We start from the raw sequence: 23316 nt of genomic DNA, 5'->3' as shown, positions 1-23316 counted from the left end.
CCCAAGTTCTTGGAAGTACTGTGGATTGCCAAGGTTGTTACGATGACAAGAACAGCCTTCCATGCCCCAGGCTCCCTCTGACAGGCTGAACTGCTCTCTCCTTGTCATGCCCCTGGGCTCTGTGACTTCCTAGGAGTCTTTATTTCATTTTTCTCTAGTGTATAGCTTTGTTATAGGGTGGAGGTCTGTACCAGTTTTCTCTGAAACCTGAGTGTCCAGCACAGTGCCCTCACCCAAGAAACAGTTGCTGAGTAGAATCTACAAGGTCTGGTGAGCATTCTCTGTCCAAGCACCCAGCCTGGATGCTCATGCATCTCCCACAGGCGTCATTGGGATGAACTCTCCTAAGAAGGCTAATATTTTTTGGCTCATTTAGCCTCGTGCAATCAATATTTTTGAAACCTATCAAACCTGGGAAAGTACAGTGTAGAAATTCGTTGATTTAATTAGCCGTCATAGGCGAATAAAATGCATTCTGGTGACACATAGTTTATCTTTTGGAGAGGCGACTGGATGAGGGTATGGAGTGGGGTGAGAGATGATTTATGCCAGAAGCCTAGATGCTCATAAGGTTGTATTTTATACACTCAAAGCAGAAACAGGGACGATGCTCGACACGTTTCATGCTTCTGTTTTCCTGCATCGGAACCAGAATTGTGCTGGAAGAAGTTCTATTTGCCTTAAAATTAAGCCAAACGTTTCTGAAACCAGATGCTGGATTTTTGTTATTTTGGGGGCTTTCAAGGGGGCTGAAGGTAGAAGGCGTGTGTCTCAGCCACCAGGGCTGTGCTGAGGGCTCCCTCCTCCCTATGAGGCCACCCACACTCCCAGTTAGTCCAGACCCCTGCACCTTGGGGTTGGCATTTTGAGCACCTCCATCACTACCAAAGGGAACATCAGTGAGATACTTGTTCCCGTCTACTGCACGCATCTTCATTACCAAGATGAAACTGGGTACCCGAGTGTGAGAGCATGCATGAATGCCCGTCACATCCATTCCTCTTGCCGCCTCCACAAAGCCTCTCAATCAAACCACCTGTTCCCCAAGGGAATCAGTTTGCAGGGTAGAAGAGAATCTCTGTTTGCTTTCCAGGGGTGCCCGCCTTGGAAAGAGAAGTGGGAACAGATGAGGGGGACAGGTAGGGAAATGAATGACATCACCTGGACCTTCAGGTGGGGAAAGAATGAAGCACTATGCTGCAGTGAGGACCCGGGCAGGCGAGAGGCCGAGATGCCAGCATTCCTGTTTTCCATCATTAAAGAGAAAAATTTCCATTTGAAATAAAATTAGCCAGGACATGAACCTCTTTTGGTCCTGCGAGTATTCCCTCCTTCACGATGGTCAAGGACATTCCACCTGGTCCCTTTTAGGATTGAGGTCTGAATGAGACAGAAAAAGGAGTTTTTGATTTATTTTTTCAAAGAAGTAGCTTAACTTTCTTAATTATTCAGGTCTGCTCCACGAAGGCACCTCTACATGGGCTTTATTTCCTTTTATGACACAAACCTACTTCCAACCTCTGCTCCAACAGGGACCCTGAAAGCTGGAACTAGTAAATAGTCATGTGGGAGTCCAATCAGCTCCAATGTGGGCTATGTGTGATTTCAGCCCCGAGCACAACTATGGAAGAATGAGCTGTTTCCTCCCATAAAAGATGAGGGAAGAGGGTTTATATTTGAGCATAAGGGATCCCTGTAAGACATTTGGAATTCAAATTCAACTTGTTTTACAAAATAGTGTCCAAAACACCCAATTAGAAGCTCAGGGCACTGCAGATTAGCAAATCCAACCTTTTGGGTGCAAGATTTATAACAAAGAGGCAGTCTCATGTCCCACTTCTTTCTTCTTTAGTTCTCTACTGGTTTCACCCCCCAACCACTTTCATGCATAACACTGTTATTTTTTTATTTTTCAATATTAGATATTATCTATTGATTTCCTATTAATGAAGACAGCGAATTATTGTCTCACCATGAGATTTCCCATCTACTTTATCTCTCAGTAGTTATTATTTTTTGTTAGATCAATATCCAGTGTTCTCCTTATTATAAATATGTATAGTTCCAACTGATAAGTCACACATGCACGCACATGTATGTACAGATTCCATCATTTTGGAATCTCCTTTACTGTTTTAGCGATTCTCTCTTCCTGTCTTCCGTATTGAAAGTTCTAACTGCCATGTCTTGCCATTTGCTAATTGTTTTATCTGGGTGAGGAACGTTCTCCTGTTGCTTCCTAATAAAGGGTGTGGGGTAAATGTACCGTTGAAAACATGTGTGACTGAAAATTGTATATTGTACCCATGACTATCAAGGCTACTCTTCTTAAACCATCTACCTGGGCCTCACTTTTTCCTTCTGCATAAAATTTGCCAAGGCTTCAATCTGTCAGAAAAACATGGATTTCATGGCAAATATAAGTGCTGAAACCTAAAAAGCACAGGAAAATATTCGCACACAATTCAGGATTGTGGTTCCTTCTGAGGATGGTGGGAAGGTCAGAGGGAGAGGACTGTGCTTTGGGCCAGAAGCAGACAGATTGGGTTCTACAGAAATTCCGTGGCTTCCTCCAGTCATCTCTTTACTCCAGAAGAGCTGTTTTTTACTTATTGTAGAAAATGTCTTGCATTCCTTCAAAACTTGTAAGGATTGGCCACTGATGTGCTTTCCCAGGAGAGGCATTGCTTATTTATTTACGTATTTATTGCCAATCTTGGCTCCCATGCAGTAATTGAAGCTATCAAAGCCCAGATCTGGACTCCTAGGCCTCCAGCTCTAGATCCCATGGGTAATGCTCCAGTGCCTGGGATGTGTCTGGTACAAAACTGCAAAGTCTCAAGTTCCAGTTCCCTTGTCTCCCAGAAACAAGAAGGACCTAATGCAAGACCTAGGGCTTTGAAATCAGAGAGTTTGGGGTTCAACTACCAACTGAACTACTTCCTGAGTTGTCATAGAGACAATTAACTTCTCAGATCCTGATTTAACTCATTGGGACAATAGGCACAATGATACCTAGCCTGGAGGGGGTGTTCTGAGAATGAGAGATAGATAGGTGGTGCTCAACTGTAGCTATGAGGAAGAATCATAGCTAGTTCTGATATCTGGCCTTGCTTGAGAAGCAGTAACCATCATGAAATAATCGATTCCTGATAGGACTCGTCATGACTCAGTGAGCAGAGCTGCCTTTGTGAAAAGCAGCTTATTTATACAGCACATGTGCAATTCAGGGCATTCACCCAGGCGACCTTTATTTAGGGCATTTCTCTTTCCACAGCAACTTAATATTTATGGCTTATATTTCTGGATGAAAAGTCCTTTTACTGCATCTCCATTTCAGCTATGAAATTCAGAGTGAATTTCATGTATGGGTGTAACTTGTGTTTTAAGTCAGATTGTTCCAAACAGGTCCTACAAATTTGTGGAAAATCAGTCCAGCGATTTTTCATTTCATGAGATAACAGCTATAGATAGAAATCTACTTTTATTCCTCTGGATGGCATAGATTTTAACAATAGCATCCACATCCATCTGTGTCATTCTCAGGACCTGGAGAGCCCTTTAATGTCAGGGAATCCTGTCTTATATACTTTTTAGGTCCCCAATGTCACTATGGGGATATCCTGAGTTGAATTATTTAGTGCTTTTCAGCAAGACACATTCAGGGATATTCAATGCTAGGTATGTACAGATGTCAGAATCTGGCCCTGAACAAGACAGATGTGAACTCACTATCTAATCAGAGATAGACATACTCACTATCTAATGAGAGATAGACATTAAACAATTGTACACATAATCAATTACTGATGTAGAGTGATGGAAAAGGCCATAGTACTATGGAAACATAAAATGGATGTCTGGCCATGGCAGGGTATTTCTGGTCCAGGGATTTGGAGGCTGGAATAGTTGCCAGGTGAGCCTGACCATGGTGTGCCCCTGCTCTGAGTGGATTTATGGGGTCTCTTGTTCCCCACCTGGTTTGAAGACCAGAATTGCAGCGCATGTCCACACCCTAGATGATAATGAAGTTGCTCTCTTCTCCTGTAATATATTTTAAGTGCCTTCTCTGTGCCTTGGGCTTTCATACTCTGTTGCCTCATTTAGTCCTCACAACAGCCCAGTGTGTTTGGTGTACCTGGAGGTTCAGAAAAAATTACAGTGTGTCTAGTTTCCCATGGGCATTAATTGGCTGAGCCTGGGAAAGATCTTGTCTTCTGATTCCAAGCCATCTTTCTCTACAGGGGTTTTCTCTTCTTTTAACCATATTTTTAGTAACAGAACATTTTTCTCAAGCAAAGCCCAATATATGAAGCTTTCTGAAGAGAGCTGCCTGAGTTGATTTGGGGATGGAGGATCACATCACCACTTGCTAGTCTCCCCTCTGTCCCCCAGGCAGCCTCTAAATTGCCTTGGAAGGACCTAAGAATTGTGTGAGCCTCGGTTCGAAAACCATTACTCTACATCATATTGAACTTGTCAGCTCACACAACTCTGCAGCTTAGTTACTACCGGATGAGCACAATTAAATGCCAGCAGTTATTAGAGCTCTGTGACTATAAGGGAGACCGCTCTAAGCCCAGCGAATGAGCCATCCCTGCTAAATATTCATGAGCGTTAATATTGGCCAAGTCTTCCTAATCTCAGGCTCATTTGAATTTTCACCTGTGGTGCTTTTCTGTAAACAAGGAGATGAAATGGTCAGGGAGAAGGGCTTTGTCTCCAGCAGGTGCACAATAAGTATTTATTGATTGGATTTCCTAGGTTAGCATTGGAGGAGGAAATGTTTGAGTGCCTATAATGCAGACCATGCTCCTCCCCCTGGGGCTAGCACAATTGTAGACTATTTGGGCTATAGCCTTGAAGCCTTTATAGTCTACTCACAGACAGAACATACATATGTGCTGAAACAATTAGCCCTATACTGTAAGTTGGCAAGTCATTGAGTGCTTACTCATGTATTGTAGCTACTGATGCTATGAGAGGACAGAGAAGAAACAGATTAATGAGAGGAAAATGAGGGAATGAAGGTTAACAGTAGAGCCAAGTGGTCCTTTTGCTGGATCTTGATAAATTGGTAGGAATTCGAGGGAAAGGAAAGGGCATTTAAGGCAGGGCATCTTTAGCAGTAAAGACACAGAGGTAGGAATTGGCCGGGTTGTGCCGAGGAGAAAGGAAAGGGATTTGAGTGATTGGAGAACATCCTGGGATAATGGGAAATGACATTGGGGGCTCTATTGGGGGATTTGTAAATAAGATATACCCCTTACTGCAGGACACAATCACAGGAACACAAAAGAACAAATGGCCCCAGTTCCTGTGAGTGTTTCTAGTGGTTGGGATAGAATCAAGGTATAGAAAAAGGAGCTGTTGCTTGATTGTGTGGACTACAGGGAGCCATTGTAGGCTCTTGTGAGAGGGAGTCATATTTTGGAAACATCGCTCTTCCAGCATGCTTTTGAAAGATCTGCTGCCTCCCCTTTACACATATCCCAGTCTCGAGTCTTCCGATGCTTGCAAGTTCCCAATGATGACTCAACTTGGGGTTGGTTTTATACAATTCTTGATAATTGCTTCTAGTTTGTGTTCCAAATAAACTGTAAATGTTAATCAATCCAAATGTTCTTGTGAACAATAATTTGGTAAATAGATACAGTTAATGAAGTGCTAATGATGAAACATGAAGAGCTTCACTTAGGTAAACTATGAGACAATGTATTGTCCCTCTGACAATATTCCTGCATTGACATTTTTGCAAACACAGACAGTACATTCAATAGGTCAGACTGTTAGATCACACAAGTACCAAGCCCAACCTCTGTAACACTGATGTCATTTTTGTGCTTTTTAAAAAATATATATTTTTTATTGTTGACTAGAGGCCCAATGCATGAATTTGTGCATGGGTGGGGTCCAGCTGGCCCAGCCCTGATCAGGGCAGATCAGGGCCAGGCCTGTCAGGAGGAGAAGGAAGTGGGAGATTGGCCGGCCAGCCTGCCCTGATTGGGGCCCAATCAGGGCTGGGCCACGGGTGGAGGGGGGGGGCTGTGGGGGAGGGGGGTTGGCCAGCTGCCTCGCCATTGATCAGGGTGGGAGAGGCCGATTGGGAGCGGGGCCTGGAAGGTGGTGGGGCCACGGGAGGTTGGCCGTCTAACCCCACCCCCAATTGGGCCGGTTTGCTGGCTGCAGTGGGCATCATAACAACCAGTGGTTCCAGTTGTTACAGCGTTCTGGTGGCTGGCTTTATATATATATATATATATATATATATATATATATATATATATATATAGTATTATAGATATTTCCCATTTTATTTGTGTATTGATTTCTTTGAGTTAATAACTAAAGTATTGCCTCCCTTTTAAAATTTATTTTATGACCTGAATGCTGCGTCTCCACAAATCAGAGGGAAGACAAGATTGGGTCCCTCAGATTAAAATACAGGGAGAGATTGGAAACTAAAGAGTGATTTGGTATCTCAGAGGTAGCCAATCAGTGTGCTTAAATGATGATGATATATATACACCATTTATTAATGAATGAAAACATTTTACATTATTTATTAAATCTTTAAAATACTCTATTCATATATGTCTTTTTGTTACCTCTATTTTCTAGGAGTTGTACCCAGGGATTGGAAATTAAACAACTCACTAGACAGAGAGGGAATAGTGGAACTAGGAATATGAATCTATATCTTCCTGACCAACTCCTGCTCTTTTAACCACCTCATTAGCTTCCTTCTCCATTATGATGATGAAGATGGAGATTATAATTTTTGCAGCAGACATTTTAGTTGCCTACTCAACAGCTAATCTTGCTTTCTCTATTACCAATAGACTTTGTTTGAGTAGGTAATCTACCCAAATAAAAGACTTACCCAGACTCCCTAGCATTAAGGATTGCCATGTGATATAATTCTGATCAATGAGAGATGAGCTGAAGGTTCTTGCTGATTCCCAGAATAGGCACAGATCCTTCACGTACCTCCCTTACTTGGGTTCCTGTTTTGAATGTGGATGCAATGACTTGAACTATAGCAGCTATCTCACAACCACATGGTCCAAAGCCAGATGCTAAGGTAGTAGAGCAGGAATATAGAGATAAATGAGTCTTTGATGACTCTCTTGAGCAACTGCATGGGTCTTGACCTGCTTACATCCTAACTACTTATTGCGTGATAAAAACAAATACTTTACTATTTAACCTACTTCTGTTACTTTGGCTTAATGCAATGCTAACCAATAAAATCATTGTGCCTTTATAGTTCTTGACATACATGAGGGTTTTTCCATTGTGATATCTATTGACATTTTGGGGCCGAATAATTCTTTGTGGTTGGGGCTGTTTTGTGCATTACAGAAGGTTAGCAGCATCCCTGACCTCTCCACCCACCAGTTGTGACAACTGAAAATGTCTCGGGACATTGCTAAATGTCCCCCAAGGGACAACGTAGCCAAGTTGAGAATCATTGTCATACATCATCCTATTTGACCTTGTCAATGTTTTTTGGACATAAGTAGAAGTGTTTAATTGATTTAAAGATGAGGAAACGAGGGTCTAGGACATTGTGACCTGTGGACTGGATCCCAGGACTTTGGCTCCAGGTTCAGTGAACTTTCCATTGCAGTGCTCCAGTTATTTGTTTGGTTGAAGGCCACTGATCTAATTAGCTGAATGGACTTTAGATGCTGCCTGATTGTTGTGAAGAAGTATCACAGCTGGAGAAGGCAGAGTATTCCATGAACAGAAGACAATAAGTAGAATTTTGCCCCTTGTTCTCTTGAACAGAATGTGTTACTTAGTGTTTCAAAAGGGAATCCACAAATCAGGGCTTCCTAAGGGTGCTGACACCATTGTCCTGGCTGCAGTTTGCCGGGGTTCTTTTTCCCAGCCTTACAAAGGGTTCAGCATTCTGGAGAAAGAGCTGTGCGTAGATGATTAAGAAGGAGTCCGTGGACAAAAGATATTTTTGATAGGCATTGGGAGTCAGAGGAGCTTCCAGCTGAAGGAACTAGAAGACTCTCCTCCTTGACCAAGGACCCTGCTTTTATTAGTACAATTTGTCCCAAGGCAAGGTGGAAATATACACTTCAAAGGGTACGGTATCAAAGGGTACAGAAGCATTATCAGTTTCGGGAATAGCCTACAGCTGTTCAGGTGTTTGGCCAACAGGAGGCAATAAAATGCCCTGAGCTGTCTGGCAGTTAACAATCCCATTCAGGTTTGGGGGAGATGCCTTTTAGCCGTTTCCAACAGGTAAATTACATACGACTCAACCCTGTTGAGCTCCCCAAGCTTCACCAACCTTTTGGTAAAACTCTTGTAATTATTACATGCTGGAATTGGTTCTCGGCAGCAGTTGAATTGCCTTCTCTCATTTTCCAAAAAATAACTGGTAGAAGCAAGCAAATTCCAAAATGTTCCCTAGTTTTTTGTTTGTTTGCTTGCTTGTTTAATGCCCTAGTGATACCTTGTTCTAGTCAACTTTTCAAGAAGTTCAATAAAAGTTGAAAAGATTTTATGGGATTTGATTCTTTCTTCTTCCTCCTTCATGTACTATGAAAACAATCTGTAGCAAACACAAGCTACATACATATTCAGGCCCCTCTTAGCGTCAGAAGCCTCATCTGGCTTCTCTAATATTTCCGGGTTTCTCAACTGGGATTGCCCACTGGGGTGTGATCTAAGTAGCATCATTATGAGTTCCAGTTCTGGACCTGTTAGCAAAGAAAACAAACAAACAAACCCACACAGACTCTCTAAGTCCATTAATAACTGCCAAGACATCTGTTCTTCAGTGGAAATATGGAACAGGAAGTGCCTCTTGAGGGAAGAGGGTATCTTCAAGAGAACAGTGCTGTTATCGACCCACTGAAGCCTTGACCTTTGGCTTCTCTTCCTCTTCTTCTTTTTTTTTTAATGCTTTCAGACTAAAAGCTGCTTTATTTTTAAGAACATCTCTGTTTGGTGTCTTCAGAGAATCCCTGTGAAGTCTGCTAGACTTGCTAATAGCTACCAAGGCTGAATCATGTTACCTTACTACCAGGCTCTGTCAACATTGCCTGAGCTTGTTTTGAGAAGTTGTTTATGAATAAATTGTGAAATGTTGTCCTTGAAAAGTTGTTCGCCATGCTATTTTAGAGAGATGAGCACTCCCCATAAGAACTTTATATGTAAATAAAAAAAAATCATTGGAAGCTTTGCCTCTTTTTTCTTACTTAATTTTACTATTAAGTTCTTATTTTACTATTTGTATGTTCTCTTAAATTCTTTTCCTTTTTTGAATAAGGGCATCATTAAATAAATAGCAAATTTATGAACCCAGTTTTGTGAGTCAGGAACCCATCACATCGATAGGGAATTAAAAAAATGATTTAAGGACACAGTTATGTATCTAGTTTAACTTGTTTGCAGACAGGTAAACAGAGAAGATGAAAAAAAGAAAAGAAAAATGAAGCATCAATATGAATATGCTTTATAATTGAAAGACAATCCATTCCATGGAGTTTGGTGTTTATATACCAATCTGATCCATTCACTTATTGACTGAACAGGCATTTATTTCATGCCTACTATGCTATAGGGTTGGTATTAGACATGGGTATTTCAACTTAAATAAAAAAATTATTCTTGTGAAGAAATTTAGTCTGATAGGGGAGTCAGATAAAAAATAGCTAATTATTTAGCAATATAATATAAAACTGCATAGAGTGTAATAGGAATGGTCATGAAAAAGTGATATGAAAATGGCATTCTTATGGCATTTCCATCTTCATTATGAGGAACTCTGATCTTTTCTACTCATGATTCTACTGGAGGGGGTTTCTGCTTCCTTCCAAATGACAGTAAAGTGCTGAAGGGGGCATGTTCTTTATTCCCCATTTATTTCCTGAAGGGAGAATGAGTATTCAGCTGATTGTAGAGAAAAAATTTTCCCTCAGAGTTCACAGTCCCTGCATTGAACAGGTAACAACATCCATCTCTAATTCTCTCAGGTTCTCATTCTTCTGCTGCCTGGGTTTTAGAAAAAGGCTGATATTACATAAACTCAGAGTATATTTGCAGAGTTTGCCATAGTCATATCTCTACCTACATTTAGGGAGGGGATTAGTAAGAATCACCCTTTGGACTTGGGTCCAAGTAACATTCTGCAATGCCTCTTTACTGGGGGACCCTAGTTATCAGATGATGGTTAACAAAGCTGAGCCATTGATATCCATTTGGCTTTGGATATTTATCTCTACTGGTTAGAACTCAGAAGCTAGGAGAAAGGAGTTATTACCACCCCTTTATTAAAAAAATCTCAATTGATAATCATAGCTACCCTATGAGAAGGTTCTATGGGGATTATTTTTTTTGTTGTGCATGTGAATAAGTAGGCAGAGATGAGGAATAAAAGATGGCTAGCACCACAGACATGGGTTCAAATCCTGATGCTGCCACCTAAGAGTGGACTGACCTGGGGATAAATTCCTTATTTTGATGAGCCTCAGTTTTCTGCTCTATAAAACAGAGATGGCATCATCACCTTTGTAAGTTGTTGAGAAAATTAGACATTGTGTCCATAGGACACTAAGCACAATGCCTGATGCATAGCAGGTACTCAATGGGTATTTGACCTGAGATGGTGTTCAGTCATGAAGTCAAAGCTGAGAATTGGGGGATCCAGGAAAGCTGAGACCAAGAGCTAACTGAATCAGGAAATGCAAGGTCACCTGAAGGAATTAAAAAAAGAAATGGAGTGCAAATATCTAGGGCAACCTTATAGGGGTGCCAGCATTTCCTAATATAGGAATGATTTCATGTATAGAAGCTAAAATAAGATGAGTATTGTAAGTCTTAGACTATGTTAAACTGGTTGAGGGACATCTACCTTCTCCAGAGCAATTTTAATTTTTCCTTTTTGTTGATGGGAACCATTAGTTGCGAGTGAATTGTGTGGTACAGATACAGTGTGCTCCAGGAGGGAAGGGACCAACCTGTCTCTTTCTCCGTGGTACCTTCATTGCCTAGACCAGAGCTGTGCATTTCTCATTGCTCCATCAATAGTTTGTGAATCCATGAATAAATGAGCTTAGAGGTGGGAGAATGCCATGGGCTTGAAGCAATGGAGAAGACTTCTTATGAAAGGTGGAACTTGAGAAACACCTGGAAGCATGAGTAGACTCTGTAGCAAAGGGGAAGTGAACACTTTGAAAGGGTTAACAACTTTATAAAATATTGTTTTGAATACTGAAGGACTATTAGAGCTGGTTATTCACATGGATAATCTTATGCATTATTATGCATTGTAACGTGATGTATTCAGCCAGGCATTTATATCTCTTAGGGAGATTGCAGAAGCAGCTGATGGCTCTGCAGTTTGTTGATTGGCCGTATAAAGTCAGGTTTTACATTTGGGTTTTTCCAGGTTTCTGGGGACAATCTTTCTTTAAAGCAAGCTATTTAGAATTACTTCATCCTTCCTGGGGAAGATTGGTGGGTCCAGGTGGGAGGAAAAACGACAGAATAAAAGACAAGCTTGGATGCATACAACCCCCTTTACAAATGCATCCGAATCATAACGGAGCATTCATGACACTCTCCATTAATTAAATTAAATTAATTTTTTTCTTACACCACTTTCAGCGTACAAAGTGCTTTGCAGTGAGAGGCAAAATGGGATAATGAGATAATGTTTTATGGAACCACGAAGCAGCAAGTTTCCTATCATTAGCAAGACAGAAGAATATATTAAAAATGGCATGGATAGAAGAAAACTCCAAAATAGCAACCAGAGAAGAAAGGACAGAAGCGATATGTGGCTCACAAAGCTTTTAACCCTTACTGTAAAAAAATAACTCAATATATTGGCAGGACTCAGAGTGAGCTTAGGGCAAGTGAGCCTGGGGGCTGAGCACTTGCCCTTTCTATGGCAGTTAGTCCATAGAAACTGTACTCATCACTCCTAGCTTCTCATTCATGAGATAGTCTGGTATAGTAGAAAGATTATGATATTTGGAGTCAGTCAAATCTTTCTACTTTGGCTACTGTATGACTCAGTTTTGTCATTCATAAAATGGGTGTCAACCCTGTTTCATAGGGTTTTATGAAAATTAGGATTGTAAATTGCTTTAGCTTATGGGTCAGCACATAGTATATGCTCAACAAGTATCAATTTCATCTCTGTTTTTGTTGATAACAATAATACTAGGTCAAACTATCACATGATTTGGATCGTCCATGTAGCAGCTGTGTGTGTGTGTGTGTGTGTGTGTTGGTGGGGGGGAGTTTAGAAGTGGAGATTGTTCACCAGATGGTATATATTGTCAATCCAACACCTATTGTCCCCATGCTGGCAGAGCTCCGGTTTTGTTCCACCCTCCATCAAGTGACTTGGATAAATTTGGATAGGTCTAAGCAAATAATGATGGTCCCATTTTCTTGATGATTATTGGTTTAAGTGTTGGTCAATGAGACAAAAGGAGAATTTTGCTGGGAGACTCTTGGGGAAATTTATTTTCTCTTCAAAAGAGATGTGTGCAGAAGAAGAGGTCCCAAGATGCATGGAACTACAGCAACCATCTTGGACCAGGAGTAAAATTAGTCCCAATGCTTTTCTTAGGAGAACCTGCTGTAAGAAGAGATGAAAAATCTGGCTGTTGCATTGTGGTATTATTTGCAAAATTAGCCAACTCTGTGATGGCCTCACCACTAGACATTTATTGGGGAGCTAATCCATCTCTATCGTGTTAGCGATGTTCATGTGGGGTGTCTGTTATTTGCACCTAAAGGCATCCTATCTGATCCAAGAGGCTGTCAGGTGGGGACCTAGAGTTTAAACTTGAGTTTTTCTTTTTAAGTATAGAGAAAGATCCTTATGTTCTTACTAGTGATATTTGAAGTGGAATAAAGAAATAGGTTTCCATGTCATCCTGTCCTAAGCCACTATCCGGGGAAACATTTCGAAGCCCAATTCATCCTGCTTATTCACAGAAAAATTTGACTGAGTCTATTGGAATCATAAACTCTTCAGCCTATAGAAGAGAAAGGGAAGCTATAAACTCATTCTAGATGCTACATTCTATATGTTCATTCTTCTATATGCTACACATATCTTTTAACCTCCACACGAGAGTCTAAATTTTAGACTCTAAAAGGTTGTGTTATCATCATTTAAAGATGGGGAAATTGAGGCTCAGAAAGGTTAAACAGTTTGCCAAGATCTGTCTGCTATTTAGTGGTGAAGCCAGTATAAAAAAGCTAGAAACCAGGTAAAAGAGATGAAAGTCCAAAGAAATCAGGGGACTTATATACAAGCAAGTTAATTGCCAAGACTGGTCAAGAATCCAAGTTTCTTGATGTCCTGAATTTCTTAAATTACTCTCCCTATCCAAGATTTTCTGATGTGAGCAATGAGTAGTTTATCAGAGATTTACCTATTAAGTTTATTTATTTAGTCAAAGAGTTTTGTGCACCTACTAAATGCTCAGCACTGTGCTAGGTATGGGTATACAGTGGTGGCCAAAAGGGGCGGGGGGCGGTTCCTGCTGCTCACTTCCTTCGTTGTAGCCACTCCTCTGGGTATGTCATGAATGGGACTAACATGGTTGGTGAGTGGCCCAAGGAGGCCAGAGTCTGCTTTGCAGAGGGTGCAGAGAAGACCAGGATCTAGCAGAAAAACCAGGGCCTAGGGTGTGGGGCCTGTGAGAAACTCCTTAGTGGGTAAGAGCGATGTCTTGGGACCTCAGAACGTGCTGCCTCTCTGAGGGCCAACACTTCTGTTTCAGGGCAGAGTGGGGACAGGCAAGGGCTGAGGAATTAGAAAACTCTGGCTCCAGGAGAAATCTGCTGGGCAGGCCTGCTTTAGCCTGACTCCTCCAGAAAGCATTGAGGTGTGCCCTGTGTTTATTCAGCTTTGTGTCTCAGTTAGTGGGAAGCTTCTGGAAGGTGGCAACTACTTTTCTTCTTTCACTGTGAATGTGGTTTGGTGATGCTACCAGGCCTGGGCATCTGCCAAGATCAGCCACAGGGAGTCTGAGAAAGAAGCCATGGTGTGCAGGTGAAGGCTGGACAACGGGTTCCCCGGAGGGGAAATGTCCTGGTTTGTTGTATTTGCTGCTTTCTTTGTAAATATCCCCCTACCTCCACCCTCATGGCTGACTTTAAGCTAGCCATGGGATGTCAACCAATTCTTGAAATGCATAAAAATTTAACCAGTAACTCTTGGGAGCCAGTATGAGATGCTATAGGACACACTGGCTCTAGCCCAGCCCTGCAAATAGGCATGCTAAACCAACCATGAAATGGCCAGCTTCCTAATTTACCTGGATAGCTGCATGGTAGAGTCTGAGGACCCCAGGTGATTTTCAGGTGATGGGACCAGAATCAGCAGGGACACTTCCCCCAGTCCCTGAAATGACTTTCTCTACCTTTGAAATAGAGGCTGATTTCTGGCCATTTCCCCTTTTCCTACACACCCCCTTGGTAGTTCCCCCTCTCCCCCCATTTTACCTCTGATTAAAAAAAATGTAAGGCAGAATCTAGAACAAACATCTTGTGTTCTGTTTAAACAAGAGATACTTTTCAGAAGTGTTATTCCCATAAGGCATCAAGTTAGGAAGAAGAGGTGGGTTTTATTTGTCCTGCCAGGAAAAACAAACACCCTATGGGCTTTGCCTAATGGTGCAAACCCATGCCTTCTGATGTGCATTCAGGATATAGTAGATATAGTATTGTTGACCAACTCTACCTAAATAAAATAAATAAAAAAAGACATACAATGTCACATGCCAGGATCTCGGGGCTGCCTGATGAACATCTCGTATTTCCAATAGACGCTCATGTTTAAAGCTGCTCCTGTCTTCAGCATGATTTAGAATTTTATTTGTTTAGCCTGTAAAGTAGAGGTGAGAATATCACGGACTTGAGATGTGAATCTTATTAATGAAACAGCATTTAGAAATGAGAGCGTCGCCGTTTCTGCTATTACATTGTCTGTAGATTAGTTATAATGTTCTGAGGACCCTGTCTGATCAGAAGCTTATTCTAAGTAGCAAATCTCATTTGACAAAAGAATGCAATTATTGGTTGCTATCTTAAGAGGACAGTTACAGGGCAGATTAAAAAATGAATATTTTTTTAAAGCAATTACATGGGCGGGAGACAAATTCTGATAGAAGGAGGCAAAGAAAAAATGATGAACTGAAATAGAATGGGATTTGAAAATTAAAAAGCAATTGGACATATCATTGTTGGGTGGGGAGGGGGAGACCCCAGTGATGAGGTGATTATGGAGTTTAACTTCTGAGGTTTTGAGGCCATGCATTGAATATGGGTGTCTATTCTTTTTGTCTTTTTAACAATTTTTAAAAAATTGATTTCGGAGAGGAAGGGAGAGGGAGGGAAAGACAGAAATATTAATGATGAGAGAGAATCATTGATTGGCTGCCTCCTGCACACTACCTACTGGGGGTCAAGCCTGCAACCTGGGCATGTGTCTTGACTTGGAATGGAACAGTGACCTCCTGGTTCATAAGTCCATGCTCAACCACTGAGCCACACCGGCTGGGCTATTCTTTTGGTCTTGTCTCAATAAACCAGAAGCATTTATTGGAAATCAGATCAGTGAAAGGTGAGAAGATGCCTCCTTACTTCATTTATGTTGGAAATCTTTGAGGACATCCACACTTGCTTAAAAGATGTTAGCAAAAAAACAACAACAAAAAAAAACAACAAACATCTTGGGGAGAAAGGCAAGGCAAGCTGCTTTTCAAAATGAACAGGGAAGAGGGGGAGAGGACAGGTAAGAGAGAAGGCAGGTGGGGAAATACTCATCTCTGGGACAAGACTTTCCAGTGGGGATAGTACAGAGACCCCAAGTCTGAAGTCAGACATACCTGGATGTCAATCCTGTTCCTGTCTTAACTGTGTGACTGTGGGCAAGTTTCTTAACCTCTCTGAGCTTTAATTTCCCCATCTGAACAATAGGACGGGTGCAGCAGGATTGTGGTGAGAATGAAATGAGGAAGTAATAGAACACATGGTACACATTCAATAAGTGTTTTTCCCTTCTCAGGGAAATTACAACATACAGTTACAACTATGTGATTTGTGGCAAACAGCCCTGTTTTTATTGTACTTTCCAACACAGTCTGATGGGATTCTTTGGGCAAACCTGATGGACAAGTGGGCCGCAGAAAGCTGCCCCAGATTCCTGATGCTGGTGAGGAGAGACCCACGGTTACCAGGAATCCTGCCTGTGGATAGTGTGTGGGTTGTGGGAACAAGGGTCAAGTTCAAGGTGAATCCTGGCAGCTAACCATCCTCAACATGAGCTAGTCCCAATCTGTCAACAGGTGGTGGGAGAGGGCAAGGGTCATTAATTTTACTTTTTGATAGAATTACTGTTTTATTATTTTTATCTATAAATGTGGTACTGACTGATTTCAGGATTTAAAAAAAAAATCAGCAAACACAAAGGAGCCCAAAGAAGAAACTATAGAATACCCATAATTTTTCTACCCACATTAAAACAGTGTAGTGCTTGTCAAACTTTTTATTCTTACTGAATGAATTTATTCCTTTAGAAATGAGACCCACCTCTTATTTTAAGCATTGTTTTCAATGTAAGCATCATGCTTTAAGTGAAATTACTTAACGTCCCCCATGTCCAGGTCCCGAGTAAAGCTGGCTGTATGTGGGGATACCAGGGCTGGTCCTGTGGCTTCCTCTCCCAGGAGATGCACCAACGTGTGCTCTGGTTGGGGTATATTTTTCCAGATCATTTCTTCATTCTTGGTGCTTATGCACACTGCAGTGCTGGCAGCTGTTTGCTCTGGACGGTTAAAATCATGGGTACTTAAAAATTTAATATCTTGCCTATCTATTTTTGCTTATTTTTGTTTGTAATGAATTTATATTGCTTTTAAAACATGTGTTTTGCTTTTATATAAAACTTTACAGAAAATATATTAAACCAGCTTGTGAATTGCATGCTTTCTACACTAGAAATGCAGTATGTGTGTATGTATAATGTAGTATAGCTATATATAGGGGATGCAGAGAAGGAAGTCAGTTTCATTTAAAACAATATGTTTTTATTGATTTCAAAGAAGAAGGGAGAGGGAGAGAGAGATAGAAACATCAATGATGAGAGAAAGTCATTGATTGGCTGCCTCCTACACACCCCACACTGGGGATTGAGTCCACAATCTGGACATTTGTCCTGACCAGGAGTTGAACCATGACCTCCTGGTTCATAGGTTGATGCTTACTTACCCACTGAGCTATGTTGGTAGGGCAATATGCCTCTTTCATATTTATCTGAGATTCTAGCCACTTTGTATCATTTTTTTTTTAGTTCTTGTTCTACCTATTTCTTATTCGTTTCAGGCCTGGGAAACCAATCTGTGTCTTCAATTTGATTTGCATAGATTTGTAGGCTTGGTAGGATTGTGTTCTTGAATTCATTTAATTGGCCTAATCCATTCAAACAGAGTCACCGAACACCAACGAAAATGAGTCCCAAGATAATGGCAATAGCTTGCTTTCTGGAAGGAAGATTGATTGAATGCGGTGAATCGATGTTTGCGAGTCATCAGTTAATTTCCTTTTATGTCCCACATGTTAATTACCAGAGGAAACAATTTCATACCTAACTGAAAAGGATGAAACAAGATGTTTATTCTCATGTCAAATTACTTGGAACGAGAAAGTCTGGAAAGCCACAGATGGGCACTGCCCTCGAGTGGTCCAAGAGCAGTGACTTGAATGCTTCCATTTAGCAATGAGGCGGATGTATGTCTGCTGAGTATCTCTGGGAGGAGGATATTGATGTTCCAAGCTATCATTCGGTCATGTGATGTAGACATTTCCAAGGCAACAACGAGAACAGTCACAGCTGCTGTGTTACATGGTTGACCTGAAATATTAGATTTCTCAAACTTGAGGACCTCTAATGCTGACTTAATTATTTTCACTATAAAGCTATTTAAATACATGTAAAAACAAAACTTTGTATAAACCCTTTTATAGCTCCTAGAAAGCTATAGTGCACATTAAAGGATTGCATTTTATTTGAGTTAAATTTTATTGAGTTTATAGTTTTATTTGTATTTAATATGTTGGGTGATGTTGGCTAGTTGAAACTGAGTCATCACCCTAAACATAAATTTAGTTCTTTTGGGTTCTCCATGCCATGGCTTTGATCTTTTTACAGCATGTCACAAACATTTTCTCATTCATTCATCAGTTTTTGTTTTCATTTTTTAACCTTTTGAAGTATATCTTGGGGCAGCTCTAGGATACAATTATTTGTATTTTATATTGCTTGCATGTAATAGAAGCAATGCTCAAACTCAAAATGAAAACTTGCAAATTTCCACGAAAATTTATGTGAAGTGTCTCACCCAAAGTTTGGAAAATTTCAGATTCTTGGAGAACCTATATCTTATAGTGGTGTTTGAAATCAAGCCCTGCTAGCGCCTCTTAACCCTTCACAGATTCTGGTAACCTAGCTAGGTACAATCTTAGCTTAGAGAACTGCCCCTTCCTAGCACAGCTGGTGGTAAGGTCAGGGCATGAGAGAGCCAAGGATGGAAAGGAGGAGGGTAGTGGGCTAGAAAGGAAGGATGCCACCTCTGTGTGCCATTCGCCTCCAAGGTATGAATCATGCCATGACTATAACTTTGACCCTGTCAGCACAACTAACTGTCCAATATGGGACAGAAAGATTTCTAAGTCAAGGTAAATATGAAACAACCTGGGTCTAAGTCCTAGCTCCTCTGCTTGTGGCTGAGAGATCTTTGGCACAGTTTTGAAAACACAGGCTTGGCTGCTGGTCCCAAACACAGTGGGTTAAACAAGATGAGTATTACAATTGTCTCTCACGTGACAGTACAGGGTAGGGAGTCCAGGTATGGTGGCTTGGCAACACTGGAAAATGAGCTTCTTCCATCTTGTTCCTCTGTCAACTTTGCCTTCATTTCCATGGTCAAATGACCAGGCACTGAGTTTACATTTCTGCCACAGGTGGAGGGAGAGAGGAGGAAATGGGCACATGCCCTTTATTTGATTCCTTGGAAGTCACACCCATCACCTCTGCTCACACATCACCATCTAGACCAGTGATGGCGAACCTATGACACGCGTGTCAGCACTGACACGCGTAGCCATTTCTGATGAACGCGGCCGCTGAGGCGGCCGCATGCCGAGGATGAAACATTTGCTGCTCCTGAGGATGAAACATTTGTGAAATAATGTTTTTTCCTCAAAGTGACATACTACCTGAGTTATGCTCAGTTTTTTGGCGAGGTTTGACACACCAAGCTCAAAAGGTTGCCCATCTCTGATCTAGACTCTACTCACATGGTCCTGGGCACTGCAATGAAGGTGGTGTATCCATCCAGACAAATATTCCTAGAGACGAAGAAAAGAAAAAGTGTGTGTGTGTGCGTGTGTGTGTGTGTGTGTGTGTGTGTGTGTGTGTGTGTTGGGTGGAGGGATGGGAGAGCTTCAAGCAGTCTCTGCCCCGGCTCCCTAAATCCCAGCTTCCCCATCTTTGAAATAGGGATAATGTTAGTCTATGCCACAGGGCCATGATTGTTAGTATTAAATTGGAGTTTCCATAAAGAGTTCTTGGCATAACACCTGACTTTTAGCAAATGCTGAGTAAGATGAGCCACAAGCTTGCGCAACATCAGCCATGGCAGTGACTTTCCATCACATCAAATAATGCAAAGTGCTATCCACCTTCAAATTATGATGGTAACAGTCATGGCTGGCAGAGATGCTACTCTGAAGCCATGCTGTTCAGAATGCTCTCTGGTCAGCCCGCAGCTGTCACAGGCAGCACTGCAAAGAGGTTAATGCATGACTTAGCAGCCTGGCCCTGCCCCTTAAAGCTGTCATTTGGGGAGGGGGTTATTTCTCTGCTCTACACCTCAGTAGCCTCATCTATAAAATGAAAACAACACCAGCACCTGCTTCATAGGGTTGTTATAATAATTAAACGGACTGCTATTTGTGACGTGCTTATCATAGCATGGAGCACATAGAAATTGCTATGTAAGTTAGTGTATATTAAATAAAGAAAATGATTGCAAGTCTACTCTTTAGTCCTGATGTTATGAATGAGGTGCATCTAATAGGAGTCTGAGTAGAAGCTCTGTTAAGAGAGGAATTTATCTTTCTGCTAGAAGCCCAGGGCCTGGACAAATACATGACCCTTGGTGAGCACTTAGTGGCTAACCAGATCCTGGAGGCTTGTTCCTAAGGGAAATAACATATGTCAAAACTGACCTGATATCCTAGTTGCTTAAGGTGTCATTTGGCAGTAAAGAGAGAATTTGCCAGAAAAGGAACAAGTCATGATCTTCAGGGAGATGCTGGATGCCAAACCTCTGGGTATGGAGCAGTGGAAAGAATACTGATGCTGGGGTGCACAGCCTGCATTCCAGACTTGGTTCTGCCTTATCTATTTGTAGAACCTTGCAGGGAGGGGAGTATCAAAACCTTAGTTTATTCATCTGTAAAATGGGAATCATATTTAGCTTATTGGGCATTTTGAGAAATACGTGTGTCAATTCATTAAAAACATAAAAACGCAACTCATCTATTGTGAAAGGGCCTGGCTAGATGTGGGGGTCTCCTCATGGCAGGAAACATGATCCACAAATGAAGAATCCTATGAGGCTATCCTTGAAAGCAGAGAAATGCATTGAGTTGGGCATTTTACAAGGGAGATCTACAACTCTGTCACTTCTTTCCAGTAAGATAAGATGTGAAATCACTTAAATTTTTAGGCACAGTACCTGCTTTAGCTTGAAATGTGTTGTTTTTTTTTTCAACACAGAAAGCCTCTGCACAATTCTGAGAAGCCTGGCAGACCCTTTTAGAAGAGATTGCAATGTGATTGCTACAGACATCAGAGGGTGGGGTAGCTGCGCCCTTCTTGTGTGGCAGGCAGATTTGATTTCAGAGTCTGGAGGCAACTAAAGGAACCCTGGGAAACATGTATGAAAAATCTGAGCCGAGATGGAAATGACAAAATGCTCTGGGGTCGAGGTCAGGTTCACTTCCAAGATAGGGGTCCTGTTTCTCTCTACAAAGGGCTCTTTGGGCTCAGCATTTGTCCACAGTGGGTCTCTGTTTGTCAAGGTCTACAAACCAGTCTGTGCATTTAATTCACGATAAGTAAGGGTGACTTTTGTGCAAGTGACTTCTGGTCTTGCCATCTAAATATTATAAGAGTGGCCCTCCGAAATTGTGTGTGTTTGTGTATGTTGGGTGGATGGATAGGAGAGCTTCTAGCAGTCTCTGCTCTGGAAATTCTTATGTCAGTTCCAACTTGGCTGGAGAGGTATTTTGGTGTTGGAAAGGATCAGGTGGGAAGGGGGCATACTTTGGGGAAAGCCTAGCCTTGAACCATCTGTAGAATGTACTATGCAGGCAGCTGATGACTTCAGCAGTAGCAGGATAAGCACCAGGCCCAATAAACCATTGACAACCATTGTGAAAAGTATAGACACTGCACACACAAAAATGACCTTGAAGGAAAGAAAGGTCCCTAAATCTGGGACACAGAGGATGGGACACACTAGTGTCAGCTGGAACAGTGGAAACTGTTCAGACACTTCTGTTGACAGAATGTGTGTTACAGAATTATGTAAAGGATAGACATTCATTCATTCATTCTTTCATAAACATTTACTGAGTACCTTCCAAGTGTCATAAACTATGCCAAGGCCTAGGATTTCAAAGATGTATTTTACAAATAGTCACCGCTACTGGGAAATCTAGCTTGAGGGGAGACAGACGTGCAAACAAATATTTGTCATAAAATAATGGTGGTATGTATATAGCAGAGAGAAGGAGTAAGTCTTCTCGGAAAATGGGAGGGAGTTTGAAAAAAGCCTCCCAGAGGCGGGAGGAACAAAATGATAGGAACACACACATATAAACACTTAATTCTACCTGTAACTGTAGGAGGCAACCGTCTGGGCTCTAGAATTCTCCTAATTCTGGGGGGCAAATAACAATGAGACACTTAAGAAATGCTTCTGGTAATGATGGGAATAAGTCACTGAAATGGGAAGGGTTTATTTATTCTAAGGAAAACAAGACACCCTTCTTTCCTGTGGAAAGTTTGGGAGGTGGGATAGATGAGATGAAAAAGATTTAAGGCAGTGGAAACAGATAAACTATCTAATAAGCTTATGAAAAAGAACGTGCAAAGAGGCATTGCTAGGGAAGTGGAGATTTGTATCCCTTTAGTCTTTCCTAACCTCTCTATCTGATCGCACTTGTGAGCTCTGAGTGCTTTCTCTGGTCCAGCTTCCTGCTTGCAATCCCCTGAACTCTGGTCTCAACCTTTGTAACTGACAGATATGCATCCAGAGGACAGATCGGCTCAGAGGCAGGTGCTTCTGCAATGACATGCAAGCCGCAGTGACAGCCTGCAACTGGTTTGAGGTGATGTTAGGGTGCAGATGTGGGCGGCAGTGTGGGAAGCGTGGGGTTGCAAGAATGCAGAGCTCAGGCTCCCTTCCCGGCCTCCCTTTTCCAGAGGGAGGCACCCCAAGCAGGCAAAACAGAGATAGCGGATTCTCTGCAGCATGGTAAAGGGCATCTCTGTCCATCTTGATTGTCCATCAAGCATTTTGTCAGGATCCATTTGCGGAGATGCCTTTCTCATAGGTCTGCTGTGAGCATTACTGAGTTAATATATGAAAAGCATGTAGGACGGTGCCCCCTGGCACATAGAAAATGCTAGTAAGTGTCACCGTTATCTCAGAAGTTGAGGAATTTCATATATATATGGAGACAAAACCTTAAGAACTTCAAAAGGGTACATATTTGAAATGCAAAACTGGGTACCAAAGGGCAGGTGTGTATGCACACATATGCATTTGTGTTGGGAATACTTGATCCAAGGATTTAATGCCTCCTTTCTTTGAGAACTTTCTAGACAAATTACTAAGTAATTATAACAGAGTGCTTCCTCCCATCTGGGGGCACAGAAGTTTCAATATTTGGCTTGTGAACATTGAGATCATGGTCCTAAGATGTGAAAACTGGGATGAACTTTAGGTGTCTCCCACCAACTCCCAGCTTTTATTGATGAGAAAACAAACTCAGAAAGCAAGGCTCACCCAGAACCACGTGGCCTGGAAGAGGCAAAGGCAAACTACAGATTCTATCATCACTCCCATTGGTCAGAGTGATGCACACACATCCAGTAGCCCTGGCTGTCTTGTATTTCACTTAGGGACAAACTAGTGGGCTGGTGTGTGTGTGTGTGTGTGTGTGTGTGTGTGTGTGTGTGTGTGT

Source organism: Cnephaeus nilssonii (assembly GCF_951640355.1).
Source record: "Cnephaeus nilssonii genome assembly, chromosome: 16".
Taxonomy (NCBI): domain Eukaryota; kingdom Metazoa; phylum Chordata; class Mammalia; order Chiroptera; family Vespertilionidae; genus Cnephaeus; species Cnephaeus nilssonii.
The sequence above is the reverse complement of the archived record's forward strand: the minus strand, read 5'-3'. Positions refer to the sequence as shown.